At 47.4% G+C, this 17729-nt stretch overlaps 1 protein-coding gene and 1 long non-coding RNA gene across 4 annotated transcripts in view; one reads left to right on the top strand and one right to left on the bottom strand.

Moving 5' to 3' along the window:
* The window catches only part of TBC1D24 (TBC1 domain family member 24), a 40448-nt gene extending 32815 nt beyond the window's left edge, over positions 1–7633 (bottom strand). For 2 of the 3 annotated variants that reach the window (XM_075318248.1, XM_075318250.1), the window contains exon 1: positions 7332–7468. The gene's annotated coding sequence lies outside the window, so the exon portion shown is untranslated. Of the gene's footprint in view, positions 1–7331; positions 7469–7566 lie in introns of those variants that run through there. The other variant, XM_075318249.1, reaches the window with a different exon arrangement.
* Positions 7634–7682: 49 nt separating this feature from the next.
* The window catches only part of LOC142245499 (uncharacterized), a 66146-nt gene continuing 56099 nt past the window's right edge, over positions 7683–17729 (top strand). Inside the window, exon 1 of the long non-coding RNA XR_012724778.1 lies at positions 7683–7727. This is a non-coding gene — a long non-coding RNA (uncharacterized LOC142245499). The remainder of the gene's footprint in view (positions 7728–17729) is intronic.

Below are 17729 nucleotides of genomic sequence, written 5' to 3'. Positions count from 1 at the left end.
CTATATAGCATGTCTATCAATTTGCATTTGTGGATACAGTATTGTCCTGCTAACCAGTACAGCACATTGTTTGTACTGTAGTCTTTGCCTATCCAGTATTCCTACCCCACATTGGGCTTAGTTCTACCCTTATTTTGAAGAGAATAGATCTGGAGTCGTTTTTTTGTTTGTACTGTACTAGAATAAAAAGGTGTCATTTATACATTTTTTTTTTCCTCTCTGTAGTACACCTCCCGCACATCAACAGTTCCATTGTAAGCTAAAGTGCATTTTATTTTATATGTTTAATACTGTACAGTATTTTGTATTACTATACTGTAATAATTTTATATGAATACAGTACATTTTGTATTACTGTAATAAGTTTAAAAATACAGTACATATTTTTGTGTTGTGTAACAAATTGTCTGAGTTTCAATTATGTCCTATGGGAAAATTTGCTTTGATACAAGAGTAAAGGGTACTTCTCACATAGCGAGATTGCTGATGAGTCACAGGTTTTGTGACGTACCAGTGACCTCATCAGCGATCTCGCCGTGTGTGACACCAAGCAGCGACCTGGCCCCTGCTGTAAAATCGCTGATCGTTACACACTGTTCTGGTTCATTTTTTGGTCGTTGGTCTCCTGCTGTGCAACATGCATCGGCATGTTTGATGGCGGGAGACCAACGAGCACCGACTAAGCAGCGTACACTGGTGACCAGGGTACATATCGGGTAACTAAGCAAAGCGCTTTGCTTAGTAACCCGATGTGTACCCTAGCTACGTATCGTGTACAGGGAGCCAGCGCTGGCAGACTGTAAGCGGTGTACGCTGGTAACCAGGGTAAATATCGGGTAACCAAGCAAACGCTTTTCTTAGTTACCCAATATTTACCCTGGTTACTAAGCGCAGCATCGTTACACGAGTCGCTGGTGAGATCTGCCTGATTAACAGCTCACCAGCGACCATGTAACGACGCACCAACGATCCCTGCCACAGGTAGGATCGCTGGTGTGATCATTGGTGCGTCGCCACGTGTGACGGGACCCTAACTTGGTTTAAGAGCACAGTCCCGGAACCAATTATGCTCGTAATCCAAGGTTCGGCAACGACTAGCGATCTCACAGAAGGGGCCTGATCGCTGGTAGGTGTCACACATAAGATCGCTGGCGAGATCGTTGCTACGTCACAGAAACTGTCTCAGTCCGATTAGGGCTGAGAAAATAATCGCTCATGGGTGCTGGGACATAGGTTAATATTGGTCCGAGTGGAATGCGATGTTTCATCGCATTCCACTCGCTCCGATTTTCATGCCATGTGTCTTAGGCCTAATAGTCTAATAACATCACCCACAGAATTGTGATCAGGGGACATAATCACTTCTAGGTTTCCAAGTGCCAGGATTTTTGGACTTAAAAAAAGTCCAAGATAAACCCAAATTGTACACATTCGGATTCATTCAGAGTGTCATCTGATATTTTATAGGATAGCACTCACTCCAATGTTATACTATGGGTCAGGGCCAACCAGCTCCCCCCCCCCCCCCCCCCACACAAAAAAAAACAAAAACAAACAAAAACAAACATTGGGGTTGTATTTGGGCATCACGCACCCATTCAAGTCTACAGGTGCATTGGACTGCATTTATGATATCCAACTGAAGTCCGATATATAATGGAGAAATTAAGTACTACACCAGTGATTATTATTACTATTTATTATTATAGCGCCATTTATTCCATGGCGCTTTACAAGTGAAAGAGGGTATACGTACAGCAATCATTACAAGTACAAAACAGACTGGTATAGGAGGAGAGGACCCTGCCCGCGAGGGCTCACAGTATACAGTGATCCATCTAGAATGGGAGAATCGGATCACGCTCACAGCATAGTTTGGGCCAAGTGTAATTGGCATGTAGCATCCAATTCTCTCGCGTGAGAGAATCATCTTATGCAAGTCGCATATGTGAGCGAACCCCAATATCATGCTCTGCGAGTCTAGGATGGTCAGAAATACGTTGGCTCCTGTGGGCGGGTAAGACAAATTAGGATTATGTCCTGGACCTATTTTTACCCTACTACAATTCGATATCCTCCTCTCACCCGACAAGAAGTGTGAGATAGCTTCCAGGGATGAGGTTTTCATGCTCTAACGGTCAGACCTAGGAAAAAGGATGAGTATTGTAGATCTGTCCAAATTTCTGCCAGAAGATCTCACCGCGTCAAATCTGTGAGATTATTTTTTGTACTTGTCCTTTTATGTCTTTTCATCTCTTTGTAAAGTGTATGTACATGTTTGTTACTTCTCTAAATGTACCCACAACCTCAAAGTGGGAAAACATATCCTGGTTGCTTTACCTTGTATATGCAGTGTATCACTCTCGTGATTGGAAAAACTGGGTATGCGGGTCTCCTAAAATGTCAAGCAGAGCAGAAGTCTCTGGCAAGTGTTGGCAGCAAGAAGTGAGGTTTGGAGGTGTGAACTGGCCATGGGGTACGCTTAGCTCATCAGCCTTTTTTGATAGGCAATTGGACAAAAGAACGCAAAAAGTGGAGTCCTTTACAGTCGTATCCAAGTCATATGTGTAGCGAGTGGGCGATGTTCACGACATCCTCCATAGTGAAGTTATCACTCTGGACATTAGGTCTTTGCAGTAGAACCTATAGTGGGTGGTTAAGGCCATCCAAAGTGGTGGCAGCAAGAAGTGTGGTTTCGAGGTGTGAACTGGTTACGCTTAGCATTATGTCAGCCTTTTCCGATAGGCAACTAGGCAAAAGAGCGCGGGAAGTAGAGTCCTTCTTTATAGTCGTATCAAAGACCCATGTGCAGCGAGTGGGCGATCTTCACGACATCCTCCATAGTGAAGTTATCCCTCTGGACTTATTGGCTTTGCAGTAGACTCTATAGTGGGTGGTTAAGGTTATCCAAAGGAACAACACACACTTTTCACCTTATATCAAAGTTTGATTAGTAAGTGACCTTAGGGTATTGTCACGCAAAAACAAACCAACCTGTGTGGACTTTTATGGTTAATATTTAATACTTTGTTTTCCCATTATCGTCTAAGCAATGTATATTCTGATAATTTTGTGGTTTGCATTAGTTTTGTAAGTGTTCTGCTGAAAAGCTACGACAACGTATTTGACTTTGTATTACTTTGTGTTGCTACATTGTTGGCTGGCCTTCGCGAACCATTATCTTTGTTTGGACCAATTCAGAAGAGTCTATGGTTTATGGCCATTTTGTTGTGAAACCTATATGCTTTTGGATAAGTACTAATCCATCCCCATTCTTCTGTGCTTGTAATAAATACTTGTCTTTTGGGGTCCAAGTCCAGAAAAGCCTGATAGACAGATACTGGCTGTATGTTCTTGTCTACAGTGCATAATTGAACCAACATTGGCAGATCTGGAGATCCCTCGTATCTCACCCCGGAAAGTGGTTTCCACGACAGGTCATACCCGTACAACGTTACGTGTAAAGGTCTAGATCAGTGGACTCCATCTTGTGGCTCTATAAATGTTGAAAAACTAAGTCCCAGCATGGTCTAACAGCCATAGATGGCAATTACAGCATAAAATATTGTAATCTGGGATTTTCACCAGGACAAGATTATGTATGTATTACAGTACACGCCCGATGGCATGAAAATTCAATTTAACTCCAGTGAGTCATAGTGTAATGAAAGTCATGTGGACGGCATTAGAGCAAATCAAGACTACGAGACTAGAGCAATTTATGAAGGTTACTGGAATTAATCTTTGCTTATAAAACAGAAGATGAGAGCTCAACGTACATCACTTCCATTGAGTAGCAATCGGTTTACATATTTCAGTTCCGCACGTGACGTGCCCCATTTACGGTTACTATGGGCAAGGGACCCACAAAAAGAGGATAGGAAGAGTTTGTCCCATCAGACTGGCTCTGGTGCCACCATGTACCACATTCATTAGAATGGGCGATGATTACTACTACAGGTCATCTGTGGATCAATGGTCTGGACCTTTTTGAAGCCAGATTTTAGGCAATCGTCTTGTTGAGGGTCTTTTGAGCAGTGGGTGCCCAAGTGAGACAAGGGCGAAATAAATAAATGGGTACCTGGAGCAAATTGTAATGTCTGATGAGACCCTACGCTCCAGAATGGGGAGAGGAGTCCTGACATCCTACTATTAGAAGTATAGTTAGGTCCCACTGATGCCATATTATACTTACAGACTTCTCTGTAATGTCAGAGGTGCAAAAAAAAAAAAAAAAAAAAAAAAGGATATATAGTATATACTAGCAATAGGCCCGATGCTATTGCATCGGGAGTGCGGTGAAATGAACATCTGTCTATGCTTAGTGGTGCTGACAGGAGCAGTGGTGAGTGGGGCTGGGGGCATACAGATTTGGTGGGGGCTGTAGGCATACAGATCTGGTGAGGGGGCTGATGTCTCCTGCAGTAATGTACCCCGCAGTAATGAGCGCATTGTTTAGTAATGTGCTTCTGCTGGTTCCCTTCTGTCCCATATTATGCAGTGTCTCACCTGTCCTCCGTGACTCCAGCTGCAGCACACAGACCCCTCCGTGATGGCGTCCTGCAGGATGTTATGGCTTTACTGCAGTTGAATACTTTACGGCACCACAAAGCATTCAACTGCAGTAAAGCGCTGACAGCAGAAGCGGCAGCCCCGGACAGGTGTTCAGTGCATGTGCACTATGCGCTCGATGTGTGCGTGTGCGCAGTGAGGACCTGGAAGCCAAAGCAACGTTTGAACTGCGGCTCCGCAACTGTGCATGCCGGAATAGGCGGAGATAGAGATATACTGTATATCAGAAAACCTCTTGGTCTCTGGAAGTAATGGTAATCGCACAGGATGCCGCACAACTCTCCAGCAAGGTAACACTTCCCCCAACATTTCCCTTCCCCTCAACACAGCTCCATCAGACTTACATTCAGGGAAGAGAATATGGGCACTTTCCCAAGATGTAAGAAGCTCCCCCCCACCCCCCTCAAAAATATAATTAAAAAAGGGAAAGATTCATGGACTCTGGAAGTGTTGGTAATTGCACATTATGCCGCACGACTCTCCAGCAAGGTAACACTCCCCCCAACATTTCCCTTGCCCTAACACAGCTCCATCAGACTTACATTCAGGGAAGTGATGAATAGGGTTACTTTACCAAAATGTTTAAGAAGTACCCTCCAACCAAAAAAAAAAATAAAAAAATCCAAAACTAAATATTGGGAATAACCCTTTAACCACTTATGCCAAGTTCACGTATCCAGGAATCATCCGTTAGATCGGATCCAGTTGCGATCTGTTGGCAAAAAAAAAAAAAAAGTTGTGCATACAACTTTATTTTTAAAATAACTGATTTCAACTGGATCCGTTTTGTCCCCCCCCCCCCCTCATTAAAAGTTGTATTGATTTTCAGAAGTAAAACAATGAAAACAGTTAGGAATCTTTCACACTGCGTACCTCTCCCAATTTAGTGGTCCCATCGGGGCTTCTGTCCAAACCCCCCGCAAATCACGTCTCTGATGCATGCGCCGTTGGGACCACAGACTATAATGGTGAAGATGGAGTCAGCGTGTGCTCTATCGTGCACCATTTTCGTGAGTATATGCTTATTGGAGACTGACACCCACACGTAGTAGACTGCGTCTGGGTGTCTGCCCCCAGTAAGCATATTCCCCCAAAAATGGTACACTATGCAGCACACGGTGCATCTGCTCCATTATAGTCAATGGCTCCGTCAGTACATGCATCCAAAACCTGTTTTGCAGGGGGATTGGGGGGGGGGGGGGGGGGGGTTCGGACGGAAGCCACGACAGGACCACTGATCAAGCAGAGGAATGCAGTGTGAAAGCGGCCTTAGAAAAACAAAAAAAAAACAACAAAACAATATACAGACTGTATGTATTGGTAAACAAAAACAATCATGTAAGAGAAAGGGCTGAAAAATTAGGGAAAATATTCACTGAAGTCTATTGAAAACGCATCAGTTAATTAGCCATCCGTTTTTCTTGCATTTGTAAAGTATCAGTTTTGCTTTTAAACTTACTGGATAAGTGTAAAATTGAAGATAAATAGCAAAAATCGGTTAACAGATCTGTTTTCCAAAGGCAGTAATAATAAAAAAAAAAAAAAAAAAAAAAAAAAAAAAATCTATATCTATATATCTATATCTATAGAGCACCCCCCACCCAAAAACGCAACAGAGGGTGATTAAATTATATCTAACCCACAGCTCCCTCAACAGAAAAAAAATAAATTGAGATATAGAGAGAGATTATATATATATATATATATATATATATATATATATATATATATATATATATATATATATATATATATATATATATATATATATATATATAAATTTGTTTTCTCCCTTTTTAAAAAAGTTCTGAATTTTTTTTTTTTTTTTTTTATTTCTTAAAGGGTGGCTGTCTGGTGTCTATGCTGCTCCCCATCCCCACTGTAGGTCAACATCAGATCGACGTTGACTGCTGTACTGCTCCAAAACTGACCGCCATATACCCCAGAGGGGATACAGAGTGTCACAGCCCCACCAATTAGATATTGACAACCTACCCTAAAAGGACTCACCATCAATACACAAGAACTGGACAAAATATAAATATAATATAATATAAAATATACACACACACACACAATCCAATCTCCAAGTCATTGTTACCGCACAATAAATGCTGCAAAACCCTAAACACCTGGTGAAATCAGGTTTATATCACAATTCCCCCCGTTTTGGCACCATATAAGCCCTAAGGCAATGTTCACACACACCGCATCTTTTCTTGACCACAAAGATGCAGCTTTTTTGGCCCAAAAAAAATAAAATAAATAAAAATGCATTTTTGATGCAGTTTTATCACATTTAGCCCAATGCATTTAAGTCAAATCTATTGACTGGAAGAGCTCAAAAACGCAAAAAGAATTGACGTGCTGAATCTTCAAAGACGCAGCCAAAAAAAAAAAAAAAAAGATGCACAGTGTGGACAGCAGAATAGGAATCTCATAGACTTTGCTGGGGGAAGGAATTGATGCATTTGGGTGCATCTTTGTGACCTCAAAAGTGCACCAAAAACGCAGAAAAAGATGCAGTGTGTGAACATAGCCTTACTGCTGCATCAACCCCAACAATGAATCAAAAAAACAACCCTGCTCCCATCAGGAAGGAGGTAATGCCCATTTCTTGCACCCCTCCAGAATTAGACACATGCACACAAGGCGGCTGCCATTTTTAAAGCCCCCAGTGACTCCCAGCCTTAGCTCCCAGGGCCCGTGGAGCCGATCTGCCTGGCCCCGGGCATGCACGGTGCACGGACCGGTCTTACCTGCTGTGCTCGGGGTCGGGTGTGCGGGGAGGCCTCCGCCGAGCTCATTTCCTCCCTCTTTATCTTTAGCTGCAAGTAACGTATTACAGCTCCGTCTCCTCCCTAAGCTGCTGCACAAGACAGTAACAGGCCCCGCCCCCTCTCCACCGGAGCTGTCACTCACACACCGCAGCCACGCCCACCGCTGTACCCTCTTCACACAACCTGTCAATCAAAGCCCCGCCCCCCTCCTCACCGGAGCTGTCACTCTGCTCACACGGCCGCGCTGCTCCTGCTGTCACTCACACATTCAGCCCCGCCCACTCCCAGATCAATTCCGCTAGTCAGCGCATGCGCTGTTGGCTTTCTGCGAGACACCTCAGTGACGTGACGACCGCGGCTGCGAGCTGCTGCTAGGTATTAGTCATGGCGGAGACTTTTGACCTTGATGTTTTATAGCGTCTGTGATAGGAAATAAGAAGAAATAATGGCTGGATAACAAGAAGAAGAAAAACGTGAGGCCTAATATGGAAGTTCAGGACGGCCATGAACAGGGATGTAACCTGGGCCCTATGGGCCCCCTACAACCACCAGCCTGTATGTGTGGGCCCCTGTGGCCTTGTCTAGAAAGCTAAATATGTCCCCCTCCCTCAACACCTCCCCCCATGATTTAACAAACAGTCATACAGATGGCAAATAATACAACCATATAGGTAAATATACCGCCATAATGTGCTGCCAATACCACTATGTAAGGAACAATACTGCTGTCACGCCCAGGGAAGGGGGTACTCGGTCCCGGGCGGTAACAAATGGGAATGTCACTCTGGTGGCTGTGGCCCGGTCCGTGCCCTGGGCCCCTTTTATAAGGAGGGGTATTTACACGGGTGAATAGAGTTAATGTCATGTGACGCCACCTGCGGGTTGCGGTTAAGGATAGAGAACCGCCGCTGCTGAATGTGGGTACTCCCAGAGCTGGTGGTGATTGCAGCAATGGTGTTAGGCCCTCCGCAGGTAGGGCCGTACCTGGGAGATGATGAGGTGTAATAACGGAGACCACACCAGGTTATCATGAACAGTCTCTACTCACATGGACCCTCGGCTTGCTGGTTCCGGTCCCATGGAGTATCAGTGCCAATGTAGTGACCCAGGTTGCTCTGTCCCCGGCACTCTCTGTTGGTTGGGTCCCTGTAGCGTGGAGCGTTTGGGGCCCGACTGTCCCTTTTGGGGTACAGTCTCCTCCGTATGGCGGGCAGTCCGGACCCTGTGGGGAGGTAAGTGTCCGAACCCCGATCCTAGTTTGCTGCTGATGCCCCCGGATTGTTTGGCTCGGTGCCCGGCAGGTATTTATCAAGCCGTGTAGAACTGGCGCCTGATCTAGGGCCCTGTGTCCCGTTTGTGCTCCGGTCCCAGCGGTATCTCCGGTACCCGACCTAGCGACCACTCTCCTGTGCCCTCGGTGTCACCGTTACACGGACCCAGCTCAGCCACGTCCATACACCTCTTTGTGCGCCACACTTCTTCTCACTGACTGCTGACCCTTCCCACCAGGCTGGCTAATCCCAGGGACTCGTTCCTTTCCATGGCGCCCACCCCCTTACATGGTTAACAACCCTCTATGCCCGGTGTCGAGTGGAGAACTAGGATTTTGGTTGTGCTTTGGTGGGATCAGCACTGGTACTCCAGGTCCCAGGGGTAGGTCCTCCATCCCCAAGAAGATGCAGTTCACTGTAGAGCCCTGAGTGTCTCAGGGGCGCTACACTGCCATACTATGACCACAGAATAGTACCAGATGGTGACCAAATAATACCACCATACTGCTACAGACACCAACAATACAGCTCTGTAAAGTAGTATAATACCGCCATACTATGCTCACATAATACCAGCACATAGTGAGCAAGTAATACCATCATACTGCTACTGACCCCAACAATACCGGTCTGTAAAATAGTATAATACCGCCAAACCATGACCACATAACACCAGCACATAGTGACCAAATAATACCACCATACTGCTACTGACACCAATATTGCTATATAAGGTAGTATAATACTACCATACCATGATCACATAATACCAGGATATAGTGATGCAAGCAATATCATTATACTGTGTGCAGAATTATTAGGCAAATGAGTATTTTTTTATCGTTCCTATGGGAGACCCAGACAATGGGTGTATAGCTTCTGCCTCCAGAGGACACACAAAGTACTACACTCAAAAGTGTAGCTCCTCCCTCTGAGCTTATACACCCCCTGGAGAACCAGATCTAGCCAGTTTATCGCTTTGTGTTCAGGAGGCATACATCCACACATGCATTCTCATCTGATTTTTGATTTTTGGAAAGAGTTTGAAGAAAAGCGGGTCCAAGTCTGGACTCCCGGCATGTCCCTTCTCACCCCACTGTGTCGGCGGTGCTGTTAAGGTTGATTCCAAGGCTGGAGCCTTACATGCCGTGCTCCTTCACCATCCCTCCTGGGCTCTGGCTTGAAGTTGGAGCCAGCACGGTTCTCCATGCTTGGCAGGAGACCGGTCTCCATCCGCAGCCCTTCAGGACCCTGCTGGACCGGAGCACTCATCCCCAGGGACTTGGAACCCTGCGTCTCAGCAAGCTAAGTACCTGAGACGTTTATATATTGGGGGTCCCTGTACTTTATTGTTGTGGGAGAGTGTGCTGAGTGTGTTTTATGACATTTCCGGTGGGTTCTCTGGCTGTCGCCTGAGAACCGCGCCGATGGTGCCTGCGCGCCGGCCGCACCGCTCAAATTTAGGCCCCGGCTTCGCCGGAGGCCTAGTTTCGGTTTCACTGCCCTCGCATGTCATTCATGCAGAGGGACAGCACGGCTCCGCCCAGCGGCCGTTCTGCATAGGGGAGAGACACTCCTCTCTGAGTACATGTCTCCTCCCCTGTAAGTCTCTATGGCCCTCCAGATCCCGCTCCCAGAGTAAGTCCCGCCCCCTCTCTTCGCTTCGGCGGCCATTTTCTCAGCGTTTTTTCCCTGCGATCAGCACTGGTCGGCAGCATCCCTGCTGAGGTGCTTGGGGGTCCGGGCTTCGGGATTTGGAGGGCACACAACACCGCTTCAGCGGTCTGGTAAGCCACAACCTCTGGTTGTGGACCTCTGTATATACTCTCTGAGGGTCATTCTGGCAGCAGAGCCCCCACTCCAGCAGCATGTCTCACACGAGGAGCAAGGCTCCAAAGCTGTACTCAGTATGCACTGCATGTAAGCTCCTGCTGCCTGAACCGAGCACCTATCCACATTGTGATGCCTGCTCTAACCTGACGATGCCTCAGCCTGGAATCGCACCCCCAGGGGTCCCTCCGGCTGCTCCGGCTCCTGTGGCTGAACCCCCGGCTTGGGTAGAATCCTTACCTAGGTCTATTTCCCAGTCTTTTGCCGACTCCATGGGACAACTGTCCAGGACTTTGCTGAATATGCATCAGCCCCCTTCACAGGGTGCCTCTGCTGCTAGGGCTTTCTCAGGACCGGAGCTCACAGAGGATTCATCATCTGGTCCCAGACCCCGTCCTTCTAAGAGGAGACGCAGGGCTCCCTCTCCTTCCTCGTCCCGCGGCTCTGTTTCAGAAGCTGACTCGCAGGACGAGGAGGATGCCTTTACAGGGGGCTCGGAGACTAACTCCATGTGCCCCATTGATCTGTCCGAAAGTGACTCAGATGTTACTGATTTGATTGCGTCCATTAATTCTGTACTGGATCTCAATCCGCCAGTATCAGAGGAACAACCCTCTCTGGCAGAAAAGCACCAGTTTACCTTGCCTAAGAGGACAAAGAGTGTGTTCTTTAATCACTCCAGTTTTCAGGCCGCTGTGACCAAACCTAGGGCCTGTCCTGACAAACGCTTCCCAAAGCGTGGTTCTGATGACCGTTTTCCCTTTCCACCTGAGGTGGTCAAGGAGTGGGCTCATTCACCAAAGGTAGACCCCCCGGTGTCTAGACTCTCAGCCCGGACCGTTGTATCGGTGGCTGATGGCACCTCTCTTAAGGATTCCACTGACCGCCAGGTTGACCTTCTGGACAAATCTGTATATGAGGCGGCAGGGGCCTCGTTCTCCCCGACTTTTGCAGCAGTGTGGGCTCTCAAAGCCATCTCTGCTTCTCTAGAGGAGATGCATTCCCTCACCAGGGAATCTATGCCTGAGATGGTTACCTTAACTGCTCAGGCTTCAGCTTTTTCATCCTATGCTATGTCTGCCATGCTGGAGGCTTCTCACCGCACTGCGGTGGCTTCGGCTAATTCCCTCGCTATCCGCAGGATCTTGTGGCTTCGAGAGTGGAAGGCAGATGCTTCTTCAAAAAAGTACCTTGCTGGACTCTCTTTTGCTGGGTCCCGGCTGTTCGGTGAACAGCTGGATGAAATTATTAAGGAAGCTACTGGCGGGAAGAGTACTTCCATGCCACAAACCAAAACCAGGAAACCTGTCCAGGGTAGGAATCAGTCGAGGTTTCGTTCCTTTCGTTCCTCCAACTGGTCGTCCTCTAAGCCCTCGGCCTCGTCCGCTAACTCAGCCAAGGACCAAAAATCCAACTGGCGCACAAAAGCGCGTCCACAGAAGACCGCAGGAGCTGCTGCCACTAAGGCAGCCTCCTCTTGACTATCTGTCCGCGCTAGCAACGTCCTTAGTCGGTGGCAGGCTCTCCCACTTTGGCGATGCGTGGTTTCAACACGTCTCCGATCAGTGGGTGTGGGATATCATCTCCCACGGCTACAGGATAGAATTCTCTTCCAGCCCGCCAAACAGATTTTTTCTGTCAACTCCCCCCTGCTCCCCTTCTCTCAGGCCGTGGCATCCTTGCAGGCCAACGGAGTAATTGTACTGGTTCCCGCCCGGGAACGGTTCAGAGGTTTCTACTCAAATCTCTTCCTAGTCCCCAAAAAGGACGGTTCCTTCCGGCCCATCCTGGATCTCAAACTTCTCAACAAGCATGTTCAGGTGCGGCATTTTCGCATGGAGTCTCTGCGGTCAGTCATTGCCTCAATGACCCAAGGGGATTTCCTGGCATCCATCGACATCAGAGATGCCTATCTGCATGTGCCAATTGCAGTTTCACACCAGCGTTGGCTACGTTTTGCAATCGGAGAGGAACATTTCCAATTCGTGGCTCTCCCCTTCGGTTAAGCCACGGCCCCTCGGGTATTCACCAAGGTCATGGCAGCAGTGGTTGCGGTTCTGCACCTCCAGGGGTTGGCAGTGATTCCTTACCTGGACGACCTTCTAGTCAAGGCTTCATCCAGCGCAGACTGTCAGCGGAGTGTCTCGCTCACTCTCGCCACTCTAGCCCAATTCGGGTGGCTTGTCAATCTGCCCAAATCCACTCTGACTCCGACCCAGAGGCTCACATACCTAGGGATGCAGTTCGAGACTCTGCCGGCTCTTGTGAAGTTGCCCTTAATCAAACAGCAGTCCCTCCAACTGGCGGTGCGCTCTCTGCTGAGGCCCCGCCGTTATTCCATCAGGCACCTGATGCAGGTGCTGGGTCAGATGGTGGCGTCAATGGAGGCTGTTCCCTTTGCCCAGTTCCATCTGCGTCCACTGCAGCTGGACATTCTCCGCTGTTGGGACAAGCGGCCTTCCTCCTTGCACAGGTTAGTGGCTCTGTCGCCACAGACCAGGAGATCTCTTCAGTGGTGGCTTCGGCCCCTCTCTCTGTCTCAGGGGCGCTCCTTCCTGGTCCCGTCCTGGGTGATTCTCACCACGGATGCCAGTTTATCCGGCTGGGGAGCGGTATGTCTCCACCACCGAGCGCAGGGCACTTGGACTCCATCCGAGTCAGCCCTCTCGATCAATGTGCTGGAAACCAGAGCCGTGCTTCTGGCTCTCCTAGCTTTTCACCACTTATTAGCGGGCAAGCACATCCGAGTCCAGTCAGACAACGCGACAGCGGTTGCCTACATCAATCACCAAGGCGGGACACGCAGCCGCCTGGCAATGTTGGAGGTACAACGCATCCTTCAATGGGCGGAGGACTCCAAGTCCACCATATCCGCAGTCCACATCCCAGGCGTGGAAAACTGGGAGGCAGATTATCTCAGCCGTCAAACCGTGGACAGTGGCGAGTGGTCCCTGCATCCGGCAGTGTTTCAGTCAATCTGCCGCAAGTGGGGCACTCCGGACGTGGACCTAATGGCATCCCGTCACAACAACAAGGTTCCGGTTAACGTGGCTCGCTCCCACGATCCTCAGGCATTCGCCGCGGACGCTCTGGTTCAAGACTGGTCCCAGTTTCGTCTGTCCTACGTGTTTCCCCCTCTAGCTCTCTTGCCCAGAGTTCTGCGCAAGATCAGAATGGAGGGCCGTCGAGTCTTTCTCATTGCTCCCGACTGGCCCAGGCGAGCTTGGTACCCAGACCTGCTCCATCTGTCCGTAGAGATGCCGTGGCATCTTCCGGACCGTCCAGACCTTCTCTCACAAGGTCCGTTTTTCCGCCAGAATTCTGCGGCTCTCAGATTGACGGCGTGGCTCTTGAGTCCTGGATCTTGACGGCTTCTGGTATCCCCCCTGAGGTCATCTCCACTATGACTCGGGGCCGTAAGTCTTCCTCTGCCAAGATGTATCACAGGACTTTGAAAATTTTCCTGTCCTGGTGTCGCTCTTCCGGCCATCCTCCTTGGCCTTTTTCCTTGCCGACCTTTCTGTCCTTTCTACAGTCCGGTCTGCAGCTGGGACTGTCCTTCAACTCTCTCAAGGGACAAGTCTCAGCTTTATCAGTGCTGTTCCAGCGGCGTATCGCCCGGCTGGCTCAGATCCGCACCTTCTTGCAGGGCGCGTCTCACATCATTCCGCCTTACCGGCGGCCCTTGGATCCCTGGGACCTCAATTTGGTTCTCACGGTTTTGCAGAAACCCCCCTTTGAGCCTCTTAGGGAGGTTTCTTTGTTTCGTCTATCACAGAAAGTGGTCTTTCTAGTGGCCATAACTTCCCTCAGGAGAGTCTCTGATTTTGCTGCGCTCTCTTCGGAGTCACCTTTTTTGTTTTTTCATCAAGACAAGGTGGTTCTCCGTCCGACTCTGGATTTTCTTCCTAAGGTGGTCTCTCCTTTCCACCTTAACCAGGACATTACCCTACCTTCCTTTTGTCCGGCTCCTGTTCATCGCTTTGAAAAAGCGTTGCATACTCTTGATCTGGTGCATGCTCTCCGGATCTATGTGTCTCGCACCGCTGCTCTTAGGCGGCGCACCTCTCTTTTTGTGCTAACCACAGGTCGGCGTAAGGGCCTCTCTGCTTCTAAGCCGACCTTAGCCCGTTGGATTAGGTCGACCATTTCGGACGCCTACCAGTGTTCTCAGGTGCCTCCCCCGCCGGGGATCAAGGCACACTCGACCAGAGCTGTCGGTGCCTCTTGGGCTTTTAGGCACCAGGCTACGGCTCAGCAAGTCTGTCAGGCTGCCACTTGGACTAGCCTGCATACCTTTTCAAAGCACTACCAAGTGCATGCTCATGCTTCGGCAGATGCGAGCTTGGGCAGACGCATCCTTCAGGCGGCTGTCGCCCATTTGTGAAGTTAGGCTCCGCCTACTTCTTAGTTTTTCTGTTTATTCCCACCCACGGACTGCTTTGAGACGTCCCATTGTCTGGGTCTCCCAAAGGAATGATAAAGAAAAAGAAAATTTTGTTACTTACCGTAAATTCTTTTTCTTATAGTTCCGTATTGGGAGACTCAGCACCCTCCCTGTTGCCTGTTGGCAATTTCTTGTTCCGCGTGTTAGCACCGGCTGTTGTCGTGGACAGAGTCTCCGGTTGTTCCGGTTCTTACTCTGTTTTTACTTGTGGGTGGCTATTCTCCTTCAGCTTTTGCACTAAACTGGCTAGATCTGGTTCTCCAGGGGGTGTATAAGCTCAGAGGGAGGAGCTACACTTTTGAGTGTAGTACTTTGTGTGTCCTCCGGAGGCAGAAGCTATACACCCATGGTCTGGGTCTCCCAATACAGAACTATAAGAAAAAGAATTTACGGTAAGTAAACAAAATTCTCTTTTATGATCACATGATACTTTTTATACATTTTGTCCTACTCCAAGCTGTATAGGCTGAGAGCCAACTACCAATTAAGTAAATCAGGTGATGTGCATCTCTGTAATGAGGAGGGGTGCGGGGTAATGACATCAACACCCTATATAAGGTGTGCTTAATTATTAGGCAACTTCCTTTCCTTTGGCAAAATGGGTCAAAAGAGAGATTTGACTGGCTCTGAAAAGTCCAAAATTGTGAGATGTCTTGCAGAGGGGTGCAGCAGTCTTGAAATTGCCAAACTTTTGAAGTGTGATCACCGAAGAATCAAGTGTTTCATGACAAATAGCCAACAGAGTCGCAATAAGCGTGTTGGGCAAAAAAGGCTTAAAACAACTGCCCATGAATTGAGGAAAATCAAGCATGAAGCTGCCAAGATGCCATTTGCCACCAGTTTGGCCATATTTCAGAGCTGCAACATTACTGGAGTATCAAAAAGCACAAGGTGTGCCATACTCGGGTACATGGCCAAGGTAAGGAAGGCTGAAAAACCACCACCTCTGAACAAGAAACAGAAGATAAAACGTCAAGACTGGGCCAAGAAATATCTTAAGACTGATTTTTCAAAGGTTTTATGGACTGATGAAATGAGTGACTCTTGATGGGCAGATGGATGGGCCAGAGGCTGGATCAGTAAAGGGCAGAGCTCCACTCTGACTCAGATGCCAGCAAGGTGGAGGTGGGGACTGGTATGGGCTGGTATCATAAAAGATGAACTTGTGGGACCTTTTCGGGTTGAGGATGGAGTGAAGCTCAACTCCCAGACCTACTGCCAGTTTCTGGAAGAAAACTTCTTTAAGCAGTGGTACAGGAAGAAGTCGGTATCGTTCAAGAAAAACATGATTTTCATGCAGGACAATGCTCCATCACATGCATATAACTGCTCCACAGCGTGGCTGGCCAGTAAAGGTCTAAAAGATGAAAAATAATGACATAGCCCCCTTGTTCACCTGATCTGAATCCCATAGAGAACCTGTGGTCCCTCATAAAATGTGAGATCTACAGGGAGGGAAAACAGTCCACCTCTGGGAGCAGTGTCTGGAGGCTGCGGTGGCTGCTGCACGCAATGTTGATCGTAAACAGATCAAGCAATGACAGACTCTATGGATGGTCGCTGCTGAGTGTCGTCATAAAGAAAGGTGGCTATATTGGTCACTCATTTTTTTGGGGGTTTGTTTTTGCATGTCAGAAATGTTTATTTCTAAATTTTGTGCAGTTATATTGGTTTACCTGGTGAAAATAAACAAGATGGGAATATATTTGGTTTTTATTAAGTTGCCTAATAATTCTGCACAGTAATAGTTACCTGCACACACAGAGATCCTCCTAAGATAGCAAAATCTAAAAAACCCCACTCCAACTTCCAAAAATATTAAGCTTTGATATTTATTTGTCTTTTGGGTTGATTGAAAACATAGTTGTTGATCAATAATAAAAAAAATCCGCTAAAATACAACTTGCCTAATAATTCTGCACACGGTGTATACTTCTACTGACATCAATAGTATTGCTCTATAGGGAAGTATAATACCGCCATACCATGACCACCTAATACCACCAAATATGAATAAAGTTGCCATACTGATCAGTAACAAAAAAAAAACTGTACCAAGACCAATATTACCACCATACAGTGACCATGTAATGATAGGAGATGTACATAGGTGTTGTGTGTACTCTGCAGATAAGTCCAGTGGTCCGGTTCTGTCTGATCGTTGTCCTTCATTTTCCTGTTCTTCTACCTCAGTCCCAGACCGGCATCCCGTCTCCTGTCCACATCTTGTTCCTGCAGGATCTAACACACAGAATGCTTTGGCTCATCGCTATAACCATTTTTACACCCAGATACACTAATAATGCCCCTTTTACACCCAAATACAATAATAGTCCTTTTACACCCCCCTATACAATTATAATGTCTCTTTTGCGTCCGTCATACAATAATAATGTCCCTTTTACACCCCCCTATACTGTACAATAGTAATACATTTTTGCACCGCCCACACAATTATAATGATCCTTTTGTGACCCCCATACAATGATAATGTCCCTTTTTGTACCCCTTTACAATAATGGTGAACATTTTTGCACCCCCTATACAATAATAATGCCCCTTTTGCACCCCCTATACAATAATAATGCCCCTTTTTCACCCCTATACAATAATAATGTCCCTTTTGTATCCCTCATACAATATTAAAGCCCCTTTTGGGTCCCTCATACAATAATAATGTCCTTTTTACACCCCCTATACAATAGTAATACACCTTTGCAGACCCCACACAATTATAATGCCCTTTTTGTGACCCCATAAAATAATAATGTCCCTTTTTGCACCCCTATACAATAATAATGTCCCTTTTGTACCCCCCTAAAATAATAA

This window comes from Anomaloglossus baeobatrachus, chromosome 7, assembly GCF_048569485.1.
Source record: "Anomaloglossus baeobatrachus isolate aAnoBae1 chromosome 7, aAnoBae1.hap1, whole genome shotgun sequence".
Taxonomy (NCBI): Eukaryota; Metazoa; Chordata; class Amphibia; order Anura; family Aromobatidae; genus Anomaloglossus; species Anomaloglossus baeobatrachus.
Note: the sequence above shows the minus strand (reverse complement) of the source record. Positions and strands in the feature narration are given on the sequence as shown.